A 13,334-nucleotide genomic window follows, 5' to 3' on the forward strand; every position below is an offset into this window, starting at 1 on the left:
AACTGCTGGTGACTTTCTATAAAGAGTGTCCTGTGCATGGTTTGCTAACTGCACAGTGGCAGACAGGAAGGCAAAGGATCACACACTACTGCACAGAGAATCATTGGTTGCCCTCTCCCCTCTTTGGAAGAACTTTATAGGTCCCACTGCCGTAAGAAAACTCAGAGCATTCTTGGGGATCCATCTCACCAGGCATATTTTTTTTTGAGTTATTGCCATATGGCAGACAGTACAGGATGATAAAGACAAGGACAAACAGACTGAGAGATAGCTTATATCCAAGAGCTATGGCTATGATGAAATCCATGGTTTCACATTGATGTGGCATTCAGGGCTGTGAGGTGGTGCTTAGTGTGGAGGAATGGGTGTTTTGTTTTGTGATGTGAGCTGGGGAAAGCATTTAGTTTTGTTGTGAAATAGTACAACAAAAAGTTATTTTATTCTAATTGAATTGTGTGTCCCATCTCCAAGATGCCTCATTATGTGTATATGTGTGTGTGTGTGTGTGTGTGTGTGTGTGTGTGTGGAGCTTGTTTCAAAAAGGTACCAAATCAATCAGAACAATTTTTTACAGGAAATGGAAAAAAGTGCTTGTGCATTCTTTTGCTATAAAATACATTTTTCAAAGCTCAAGTGATTTGAGATGTTTGACAGTTTAAATCTGTGCATACTATTCTACTCCTAGCCAACAGTGTGCTACTACCTATGTTTTAATTGTGTTGTGTTTTCATTGGGGGGGGACCTTTTGGAAATGAACTCATATGCAAATAAAGCTATTCCAAAAATAAATAAATAAATAAATAAATAAATAAATAAATGCATTTGAAATCCAGAGCACATCTGGTTCTAAGCTCTATGGGATAAGGGATATTCCATCTTCAGTAATATAGGGGTACTTATTTATGGTATGGAATATGTTGCCAGGGATAGTGACAGCCACTTTTGTGCTTAATGTTAATCTTTGTTGTATGTATTTTTGGTATATGTATTTAAATGATGTTGTTTTATCTGTCAGTTTCAACTGTGTTGTACCACACCTCGAGGTGGGTAACATCATCATAGTTGTTGTTATTGGCAGTCCACAAGTTAAAAACAAGGCTTGTTCTTAGGTTGAGCAACCCTTGTTCATCACTTGCCGGAACAGTTACATTTTAAAAGTGTAACTTCAGCCAAATATATATATTTATTAGTTTTGGATAGCATTGGGAAGAGTTAACACCCTGTGGTGTTTGTTTTTCTGCCTGTAACCTGTTCAGAAGATTTCGTCTCACTTTCTGTCGCTGTGATAATTGGATTTTGAAAACTTTGGCTTGTTGTGGAAACCAGGACTGGTGAGAAAGCTTCAGTGGAGTCTTATCCCCATGATAACTCTTCCAGAAGTTAACTTCCCTTCCCAGAAGGAGATTTCTCTCACTTCCTGTTGTCTCGCCCTCATTCTTAATTATCAGTCATTTGTAAGTGAGGTATTTGTAACTCAGGGACTGCTTGTATTCTGAAAATGAGGAATAATTGATTTCATTTTATATAAACATCAACACTCTTCAGAAATGGCAAGGATAGGTTCCCCATGACGACTTTTCCAGGAGTATATTTCCCTTCCATTGTCTTACCCCGTTCTTAACTATGAGTCATTTGTAAGTTGGATGTTCGTAACTCAAAGATTGCCTATATATCTATATAAATAAAAATGTAATGTTCATTTGTGGGATTAAAATAATTCAAAAACCACTGGGCAAATTGACACCAAATTTGGACACAATACACTTATCAGGCCAACAAGTGTCCATCACTCATTAAAATATTGAAAAACACAGCAGAAGAAACTTAAAAAGCAAAAAAACAAACAAGCCCCAAACATTACATTACAACGATGCACAAAACTACATAAGCAAACACACATATACATGCACAAAACACATATAGACAGACTGGGCCACAGCAACGCGTGCCAGGGGAACAGCTGGTATATATGTGTGGGTATGTATGTATATGTATGTATGTATGTATATGTGTGTGTGTGTATATATATATGGTGGTAGTGTGCTTAAATGTGTTTTATGATGATGTGTTTTAATTGTGTTGCGCCATGAAGAGAGGCGGGTAACAAAACAAAATGTATTATCGTTATAGACAGATGCAAGTATTCTAAAATATCTTTAGTCCCAAGTATTTAGGAGAAATAATATGCAATGAGTGTTTGTCTATGAGTGAGCTGACACAATACACTCCTCCAGAGATAGGTAAGAGTTCCTGAAAAGAGAAATGAAGCCTTCAATGAAACTTTCAATGGAAAAGAATGAAGATAACCCTGGCATGGGCGAACTTGGGCCCTCCAGGTGTTTTGGACTTCAACTCCCACAATTCCTAACAGGCTACAGGCTGTTAGGAATTGTGGGAGTTGAAGTCCAAAACACCTGGAGGGCCCAAGTTCGCCCATGCCTGCACCCATTGGCTCCTCCCTTCCTAAAAGTGGCGAGAAAGGGGGGCTGTGTCCAGGCAAGAGACTCAATGACACCCAAAGACTCCTCTCCTCTCCTCTCCTTCCTTCCTTGCTTCCTAGCTTGCTTTCGCTCTCTGGCGCCTGGGCCTCTCAGCCCCTCCCCATCCCCTCAGACATTCCTCGAACTCACCGAGAGTGACAGGAGCGGAAAGGGAGATGAATGGGCACGCCACCGCTCGGCCTGCTTCCTGGACCCGCCTCCTCTGGTAGGGCGCATGCGCAGTATCTTCCCCATGGTTTAATAGGCGTGTGTACGCATGCGCGCAAGCAAACACTCTTTTTTTTCCCTTTCTATCCATGAGGTTGACGTTGGTAACCTCCTCAAAAGAAAAAAAAGACTTCCCCCAAACACGCTCCTCCGAAAATAGATTCCAGGGGGAAATAAGAAAACGTCGTATTCCTCAAAGTTTGGTGTTCCAGATGATTTGGACTTCAGCTCCCAGAATGCCTTGCCATTGGCCAAGCTGGCTGAGGATTCTGGGAGTTGGAGTCTATAAACAAAAGTTTGGGAAACAATTCTGTACAGCAGGCATGTGCAATCTTGGGCCCTCCAGGTGTTTTGGACTTCAACTCTCACAATTCCTAACAGCCTGTGGGAGTTGTGGGAGTTGAAGTCCAAAACTCCTGGAGGACCTGAATCCAAATTCCTATATTTGATTACTACATTTTTAAGTTAAGCTAAATTGTTCCTGTTTAATTGCTCAATTTCTATGCTACTATTTCTGTGCTACTATAAATTTCTATCCACCTTATTGACCACTCTATCCTTTAACTAGTTTTGCATATTGGCCCCTTCCATCCTCTCCAAAAATGAGTCTGTTGTTTGTATTGTCGAAGGCTTTCATGGCCGGAATCACTCAGCTCTTGTGGGTTTTTTCGGGCTATATGGCCATGTTCTAGAGGCATTTCTCCTGACGTTTCGCCTGTATCTATGGCAAGCATCCTCAGAAGTGAGGTCCTGAGGATGCTTGCCATAGATGCAGGCGAAACGTCAGGAGAAATGCCTCTAGAACATGGCCATATAGCCCGAAAAAACCCACAAGAACTGAGTCTGTTGTTGCTTATGATGCTTGTTTATTATTGTTTATGCTATTTTAATATGCTATTGTTTTGTTTTTAATTGTATGCTGCCTTGGGCTTGGCCCCATGTAAGCCGCCCTGAGTCCCCTCAGGGAGATGGAGGCAGGGTAGAAAAGTAAAGTTCTTCTTCTTCAAGTTTGCCCATGCCTGCTGTACAACGAAGGCGGCTTATGCTTGTTGAATGAATAATAAACATGTATTCATAGAACTCCCCTGTGCATTTGATTCTTACTATTTTAGAAGAAATCCTCTAAACATTTTCTTTTTAAAAATGATGCAAAGTCAAGCAGAATATCAAGCTATTAATTTATATACCAAAGATAGATAGGTGTCAGGTAAATGTTGATTCTGTTATTTGAGAGTTATTATTAAAAATAGGCCTAACTAATACTAATATAACACTAATAATAACCCCCATACTATACCATCCCATACCATAAACTCTCTATTGACTTGATATTAATACTGAGATGCACATTAAGACCAAAAAAATTACACAAACTACATCTAATATAGTTTTACTGTTTTACCATGTTCTAATAACGGTTTTTAATTTTTAAGTGTTATTTCTTTGATTTTTTTTTTTGCTTCACAACTCCAATTGTTGGAGTAAACTGAAAATATAATCTACTGTAATTTTTTTCATTGAACAGCTACTAGTTGTCCTTGTTCAAACCAGCACAATCCATATCTAGGGTTGTGAGGTCACAAGCTTGAGGATGCTTGCCATAGATGCAGGTGAAACGTCTGGAGAGAATGGTTCTAGAACATGGCTATACAGCCCGAAAAACCTACAACAACCCAGTGATTCCGGCCATGAAAGCTTTCGACAATACAATGCATATCTATGCTGACCTTATTGGCCTGAATACTCTAAAGCAGAGCTTTCCAAATATTTCATGTTTGTGACACACTTTATAGACATGCAACGTTTCGCAATACAGTAATTCAGTTTAACTGGCAAACCGGAAGTGAAAGCAACCCCTTATAAGTGATACAGACACATACATAAATTATAAATATGGGGACAAAACGTGTCTCATGATTAACCCTCGTTTATATTTTAAAAATATATTTAATAGGTTATTTTGCACAGACCCAGAGATTTCTTGTTATGTTTGCACAACACACCTACACACTGCAGCTGACAAACTTAACATGTCATGACACATAGTTTGGAAAGCTCTGCACTCAAGGCACCAGATCCCATCTGCTCTTGGAAGCTAAGCAGTCACTTCTGGCAAAACCACTTCTGAGTAGTCCTTGTCTAAGAAAACCCTATGACATTCATCAGTTACAATCAATTGACAGGACATGCATACAGGTCGAATAATAAGAGAAGCACTATTACCACCTATTTCACTCTGGTCAAACCTCACATGGAATACTATGTCCAGTTTTGGGCACCATAGTTCAAGAAGGATATCAGCAGCATGCAATGTATCCTGAGAAGGGTGACCAAGATGATAATGGGTGGCAAAGGTCTAGAAACCAAGCCTTATTAGGAATTACTTAGGGAGCTGAGTATGTTTAGCTTGGGAAAGAGAAGACTGAAGTTGGCTCTACACTGCCCTATATCCCAAGATCTGATCCCAAATTATCTGCTTATCCTAGATTATGTGGCAGTGGAGACTCATATAATCCAGTTCAAAGCAGATAATCTGTGATCAGATCTTGGTATATAGGTCAGTGTAGATCCAGCCTTAGAGGTAACATGAAGTCATCTTGATATATCTGAAAGAATGGCACGTGGGACATGGATTAAGCTTTTTTAATGCCTCAGACACTATTAATTCAAATTTCAAGAAAAGATATTTCACTTAAAAATTAGGAAACCTTTTTTTACTGAAACAACTTTTCAGCAGTGGAATAGACTGCCTCAAAGGGTAGTGGGCTCTCCTACTTTGGACATCTGTAAATAGAGGTTGAATAGCTGAATCTTTCAAGAGTGCTGTAATCACGTGTTCCTGCGTGGCAGCAGGGTTGGACCAGATGGTTCTTGAAGGTCCTTCCAACTCTAAGAGTCTATGATTCTACAAATAAACCATTTAATGATCTCTGAGATTGAGAATGTGTCAATACATGTCAACAACAGTCATATCAGTCAATGCTTAGCCTTGCTCTGCCTATATCTTGACTGAAAATAAGGCATTCCCATCAGATCAACTGTCTACTCTGTGAGAAATAAGAACATAGAAGGTAATATTCTTGATTTTCGTTTGGATTTCCTTCTCTCTTTTGTTCTCCTTTGCTTAGAACTCTCAGCCTATGCAGCTTCTTATTCTTACCATCCAAAGTCTATCCATTGCCCTGTTCTCCTCCTGCTCCTAATTCTCTCCTTTTAAATGTCTGTACATTCCTGCTTCTCCTCAAATATTCTCCCTCCTCTTTGCATACCCCTTTCTCCCTGTTTGTTCTGGGAACAAACTCCCAACATTTTTTCATGATGTCACTTCTCTTGTCTCATCCAAATTCCTCTACAAAGACACCTTTATCATGAACACCTTTGGCATATCCCTCGAGAACCCAAAGTACACTGCTATCAGGCTAATATCAAGATTCCCAAGTGGAAAACCCCAATCTTTTCCCTGTTTATGTTTGATTATCCTTTTTTATGTATGCATTTATTATCTACATATATACATGGGTAAGATCAGCCCCTTCATTGATGACATTCCGAAGAAGATTGAAGACCTGGATGTTTAAGCAGGCATTTGGTTAACCCAATGCAATGAATGGTAACTGACTAAAGGACTGGCAACATGGATGACGAACTGGATCACGTTTTTAGTTAAGAGTCGAACTGGATTGGTATTGATGTATGAATTGTGTTTTTATGTTTTTTATGTTTTTTATGCTTTTAACTGTATACTGTTGATTGTTATATTATGTTGTAAACCGCGTTGAGTCGCCGGCTAGGCTGAGAAACAGCGGTATATAAATATAGCAAATAAATATTCCTTATGAACAACAATCCTGAAAAGTGGCTTAGACTGAGAGGGAGAGTGCCTAGTTTAAAGTCACTCAGTGTGATTCAGTGCTGAGTGGAAACTTGAATTTGGATCTTCCAGATCCTAGTTTGATGTTTCAACCATTCATGATAGTTGTATGAAACTAGAGTGCAAGCTCCTTGAAGCTATCATGTCATATTCTGTATATTACAATGCATACTGACAATAAAGCAACATTATCATTTCACATGCAGCATAACAATAATCCTTTCAACAATGCTATAAGGGAGGCTAATATTATTCCCTTACAACTAGGGTAGGTGCAGCCTCCAAGCAAGCTACTAATAGTTGTGATGACTTGAACTTTCCACACTTTCCAATTCACAGCTTGTTCTTTTTTTTTTTTTTACCTATACCATCTCTCAAACGAAATCTTCATGGATCTGGTTATGTAAGACCTAAATCGGATTGCAAAAAGACTAACTGAATACATGGAAGTTATATAAATAACTTACTATTCAGTAAGTCCATCTATTCTAGTTGTGACTAGCAATTGGATTTAGATATCTGACATATATCTTAAGTTTTCCTCCCCTTCCTCTTCATTACACACTGAGTGTTCAATTATGGCAACAGGTATTTCCAAGCACACTCATAAATCATATTAATCAGAGAAGTACTTTTGTTTGTGGTCTCCCATTGGATGGCAAAGCTAGTTTAACTGATGCGAAATTTGTAAAACTGAACAAAGGATACACATTGTTATCTAAATCTGAACCATACTTTTTTTCCTGCAGGGACAACACTTAAGTTAGCAGGACCTTTTATGGAGTTAGGTTTTACTAGCACTAAAACAGTTAGCGTTATGTACTAAAAAGATACAGAGCATTGGTATTACATCCACAGGAAGTATTTTAGTCAGTGAGTGTGTAATGTAGCAAGTAGACATGAACTTAGTATGCCTTTCCAGACAGAAGTGGGAACAGCCTCCCCAAGCCATAAAATGCACTTAACAGTCTATTTAATAGTGGCAAGGTCCTTGGAAATGCAATATCCATGCTAATCCAGCCTCCCTTTCTCTCTACTTTTTCTTAAATCAGAAATAAAAATTTTAAAAAATAGATTAGTATGGTAAAGCTTGCCTCCTGCCACATTTCCCTTGTGATACTCAAACAGCTTGAGTAAACTAGTATAATTCAGCAAAGTTTCATAAGCAAAGCTGAAATATCTTGCAGAGTTTGCTGAGATAGGGAAGGATAGTGCTTTTGAACTAAAGATGCAATTAAATCCATCTTTTGACTAAAAGAATGGGAGTAGGGGAGATGATCCTAGGAAACAAGGAAAATAAAATACATTTCTTCATCTTTCTTCAGTTAAGTATAGACCTTGGAGAAGTTATTGCTGTGCACATCTCCTGGAATTAACTAACCCACTGTCCTAGCCAGCATGGCCACTGAGGCCCCATCTACACTGAATAAATCAATTTCTCTAGCACCTGATTGTCACCCTGTAACTGTGGTACAGTGTCAACCAACCACTGGTTTCAGGAAGAACTGCAGTGTGCCAACACAGCTATTGCAGCTCTGGACTCGGTTTGCATAACTGGAGATCAGAATCGCTTCACCTGGAATGAGAAGTGTCATTTGTCATAGGGAAGCTTGATTGGGCTGTGCCATATGTGAAACCACACAATTCACAATTGAATGCTGTAATCTTCCAGCGATGAAACGGGATATATGAGCTCAGCCTCCAAACTTTGACAAGACAAGATTTTCCAGTGATTGTTCAGATTGCTTGAAAGTTCATTTTAGATACATATACACAAATCATACATAGATAGAACAAACATTGGCTGTAAAATTTATTTTATAGACTGGATTTGTACACTATCATATCCTATCATGCACTACATATTCTATCATAGCCTGAATATATAGTTCTATGCACACTCACAGAGAATTCATGGCAAAGTTTTACATGTAATTTCTCAAAATCATGCCAATATCTTAAATCAAGAAACAGCTTCCTAAGATCTACAGAGAAACTCTCAGGAACACCTCAGCAAGCGAGAGTCCAAAAGTGACAGGCCAAAACCCAACACATCAGTGGCTGAGAAACTCCCTCCTGGGCACACAGAAGAATGGACGACTTGGAAGGCACTGAACAGGTTGCACTCTGGCACCACAAGATCCAGAGCTAATCTTAAGAAATGAAGCTACAAAGTGGAGTCCTTGACATGCAAGTGCGGTAGAAGTGCAAGCCACACACCACCTGCTACAATTCTTGCTGCGCTCTGGCACCACAAGATGCAGAGCCAACCTCAAGAAATGGGGCTACAAAGTGGAATCCACGACATGTGAGTGTGGAGAGGAGCAAACCACCGACCACCTGCTGCAATGCAACCTGAGCCCTGCCTCATGCACAGTGGAGGACCTTCTTGCAACAACACCAGAAGCACTCCAAGTGGCCAGCTACTGGTCAAAGGGCATTTAATTAACTACCAAACTCACAAATTTTTTATTTTGTCTGTTTGTTTGCTTTGTTCTGTTAGAAATATAATATAATTGACTGGTTGCCCAGACACGACAAATAGGGGAAAAAAAACCTGCTACAATGTAACCTGAGCCCTGCCACATGCACAATGGAGGACCTTCTCACAGTGACACCAGAGGCACTCGAAGTGGCCAGCTTCTGGTCAAAGGACATTTAGTATCATGCCAAGTTCTTTTTTAAAAACTTGGTTTGTGTTTTTAAATGCATTTTTAACTGTACCCTCAACTCGCTTCTGACATGATAAACAAACAAACAAACAAACAAACAAATAAATAAATAAATAGTCAAACATAATTGCCATTGTGCTGAATGAAACACCCAAGTTTGTGTATAAGATTGCACCCTAAAATGCTATTGTTTTTGATAGAGCAGGGCTTTTCAATTTTTTTCAGCCACAGAACCCTTTTGAAGCAAAAGTTTATCACAGAGCCTCAATAAATGTTTATATATTATATTATATATAATGTATATATCAGGCATGGCCCAGGCCAGTAGCAGTTGGTTGGAGAGTGTTTATGCGAACTAATTCATACAGTGCAGAAAAAGGGAAGCAAGAAAGAACAATACAATATTTAAAATGAAGAACAATTTTAACTAACATTAACTTAAGAGTGTTTCAGTGGAAAACCCTTGGGGCCATCCAGTCCAAAACCCTTCTGCCATGCAGGAATAGCACAATCAAAGCACCCCAACAAATGGCCATCCAGCCTTTGTAGTAGTAGTAGTAGTAGTAGTAGTAATAATAATAATAATAATAATAATAATTAGCAGAAAACTCAGGGGCCATCCAGTACCACCCCGTTTTGCCATGCAGGAAAAACACAGTTAAAGCACCCTCTGAGGGGTGGGAGGGAAATAGGGTTTTGGAAGCAAAGAAAGTAGAGGGAGGGGGCTTCTGGGGTGGCAAGGAAAAGAGTTTGGGCAGTGAAGGAGGCAGGGAGAAAGGGTCTGTGCTTCACGAGGATGCTGCTGCTGCAGCTGTTTCCAGCAGCATAAAACTTTAATTTCCCTGCATTTCTCATGAAGAAAGAGGAGGCAGGAAGCAGCATGGCTCCGCAGAGTCCCTCACTATTACTGGAGGAGCCACAAGGGCTCCATGGAGCACAGTTTGAGAACCCCTGCGATAGAGCTTACTCCTTTTAAAATTATCTATTAGGAAATCCCATTGAATTGAATAGTAAATACATCTAATTAACCATGGCTAGTACTGATGCAGGCCTCCATGACGCATTTTAGTTAACACCTTGGGTTATTAAGCCATCGCATTTATATTGTTGTTCTATTGTATTGTGTTAAAACACCATCCGTAATTTAACAGCGTAATCCCTGCTCTAACTGTGTGTAACTTCTACCACCCATGCTTCCATCTGCTCCTTGGCAGCTGTTGACTTGGCTGCTAATTGTATATGTGGGTAAGGATAAATGGAATAGTGCGAGGGATCTTGAATATAGCTTAACGGGACTGAAGAACACTTGGAAGGATAAGCTATGGCAAAATGCAATTATAACATGGTATGCAAACCATAACGATCCCTGGCTTATTAATATAAGCACCAAAAGCGTCATGGAGGAGGGAGAGGCTTCCGTTAACCGAGGAGCCCCCATAGAAGTCGTGGTGGGGAAGGGGAGATACGGGAAAAGGAGACCTTTAATTCGGCCTAGGGAACGCGGAACAACTTTAGTAATCCCAAATCGGTCTCCTGATACGGTAAGTAGGTGTAACCAGGATGGCGGTCCCTCGGGATTGAAAGTGGTGCTGTTGAACGCCAGATCTGTCAACGGCAAAACAACTGTCATCCAGGATTTAATCTTGGATGAGCGGGCAGATCTGGCGTGCATCACGGAGACCTGGCTGGACGAAGCTGGAGGTGTAAATCTGACCCAGCTTTGTCCACCCGGGTTCTCTGTGCAGCATCAACCGAGATCCGGAGGGCGGGGAGGCGGGGTTGCAGTAGTCTATAGAGATTCTATTCCTCTGACCAGGACCCCCATCCCGCAGTCAACAAATTTTGAATGCGTCCACCTGAGGGTGGGTGACCGGGACAGATTAGGGATTCTGTTAGTGTACCGTCCACCTCGCTGCACTACAGTCTCCCTACCTGAGCTAGCGGGGGTAGTCTCGGACCTGGCATTGGAGTCCCAGCGGCTGCTTGTGCTGGGGGACTTCAATGTCCATGCTGAGGCTGCCCTAACGGGAGCGGCTCAGGACTTCATGTCTACCATGGCGACCATGGGTCTGTCCCAACAAGTATCTGGCCCCACCCACAGTGCTGGACATACATTGGACTTGGTTTTCTGTCAGGGATGGGAGGAAGGTGGCGGTGTTGAGGAGTTATCCATCTCTCCGTTGCCATGGACCGACCACTTCCTGGTCAGCTTTAGACTTACTGCGCCCCCTAACCTCCGCAGAGGTGGAGGACCTATTAAATTGGTCCGCCCCAGGAGGCTTATGGATCCGGAAGGATTCCTGACGGCTCTTGGGGATTTTCCCGCCACCGCGGTTGGTGATCCTGTTGATGCCCTGGTCGCTCTCTGGAATGGGGAGATGACTAGGGCAATAGACACGATCGCTCCAGAACGTCCCCTCTCAAGTAGCCGATCTAAACCGGCCCCTTGGTTTACTGAGGAGCTGGCGGTGTTGAAGCGAAAGAAGAGGGAACTAGAGAGCGTGTGGCGTTCGGATCCGAGCGAGTCAAACCGAACACGGTTTGTGGCCTTTTTAAGGTCATATGCCGCGGCAATAAGAGCCGCTAAGAAAACTTTCTTCGCGGCCACTATTGCGTCTGCAAAGAACCGTCCGGCTGAACTGTTCCGAGTTGTCAGAGGCCTTTTAAAACCCACCACTCAGGATGGGTGCCCTGATGACTCGGCTGCTCGCTGTGAAGCTTTTGCTCGGTTCTTTGCAGACAAAGTCGCCTTGATCCGCTCTGGACTGGACGCCGCATTAACGGCAGTCTCTGAGGATGTAACACGAGCATCTGCTTGTCCGATTTTGATGGATTCATTTCAATTGGTTCAATCCGAGGATGTGGACAAGGTGCTTGGAGGAATGAGAGCTACCACATGCATCCTAGACCCCTGCCCATCCTGGCTTCTAAAGGAGGCCAGAGGGGGATTGGCCGAGTGGGTTAAGGTGGTGGTTAATGCCTCCCTTCGGGAAGGCATTTTTCCAGCCAGCTTAAAGCAAGCTGTAATAAAACCGCTGTTGAAGAAGCCATCACTGGACCCCACTCAATTGGTAAACTATCGGCCTGTTTCCAATCTTCCCTTTTTGGGCAAAGTCATGGAACGTGTGGTGGCCTCACAACTCCAGGCATTCTTGGTAGACACGGATTATCTAGATCCGGCACAGTCTGGCTTTAGGCCGGGACATGGTACCGAGACAGCCTTGGTCGCCTTAGTGGATGATCTCCGTCGGGAGCTCGACAGGGGGAGTGTGTCCCTGTTGGTGCTACTCGACCTCTCAGCGGCCTTCGATACCGTCGACCACGGTATCCTTCTGGGACGCCTCGCGGGAATGGGTCTCGGAGGTACTGCTCTGCAGTGGCTCCGGTCATTCCTCGTGGGTCGGTCTCAGAAGGTGTCACTGGGGGACTCCTGTTCTACCCCACAACCTTTGTTTTGTGGGGTTCCTCAGGGTTCAATACTGTCTCCCATGTTGTTCAACATCTACATGAAGCCGCTGGGCGAGATCATCCGGAGTTTCGGGGTGCGGTGTCATCTGTACGCAGATGATGTCCAGCTCTGTCACTCCTTCCCACCCGCTACTAAGGAGGCTGTCGAGGTCCTGAACCGGTGCTTGGCCGCTGTGACGGTCTGGATGGGGGCGAACAAATTGAAATTGAATCCAGACAAGACAGAGGTGCTCCTGGTCAGTCGCAAGGCCGAACAGGGTATAGGGTTACAGCCTGTGTTAGACGGGGTCGCACTCCCCCTGAAGACACAGGTTCGCAGTTTGGGTGTGATCCTGGACTCATCGCTGAGCCTGGAGCCCCAGGTTTCGGCGGTGACCAGGGGAGCATTCGCACAGTTAAGACTCGTGCGCCAACTGCGACCGTACCTTGGGAAGTCTGACTTGGCCACGGTAGTCCACGCTCTGGTTACATCCCGTCTTGATTACTGCAACGCTCTCTACGTGGGGTTGCCTTTGAAGACGGCCCGGAAGCTCCAACTAGTCCAACGGGCGGCAGCCATGGTATTAACAGGGGCTGGGCGCAGGGAGCACACAACTCCTCTGCTGTACCAGCTTC

General features: G+C 42.7%; 1 protein-coding gene across 2 annotated transcripts in view; it reads right to left on the bottom strand.

Annotated features, from left to right (window-relative positions):
- ALG6 (ALG6 alpha-1,3-glucosyltransferase) overlaps window positions 1-2,711 on the bottom strand; it is a 33,506-nt gene extending 30,795 nt beyond the window's left edge. For both annotated transcript variants that reach the window (XM_067467855.1, XM_067467854.1), the window contains exon 1: window positions 2,631-2,711. The gene's annotated coding sequence lies outside the window, so the exon portion shown is untranslated. The remainder of the gene's footprint in view (window positions 1-2,630) is intronic.
- Between the last annotated feature and the right edge of the window lie 10,623 nt (window positions 2,712-13,334).

Source organism: Anolis sagrei, chromosome 4 (genome assembly GCF_037176765.1).
Source record: "Anolis sagrei isolate rAnoSag1 chromosome 4, rAnoSag1.mat, whole genome shotgun sequence".
Classification (NCBI taxonomy): domain Eukaryota; kingdom Metazoa; phylum Chordata; class Lepidosauria; order Squamata; family Dactyloidae; genus Anolis; species Anolis sagrei.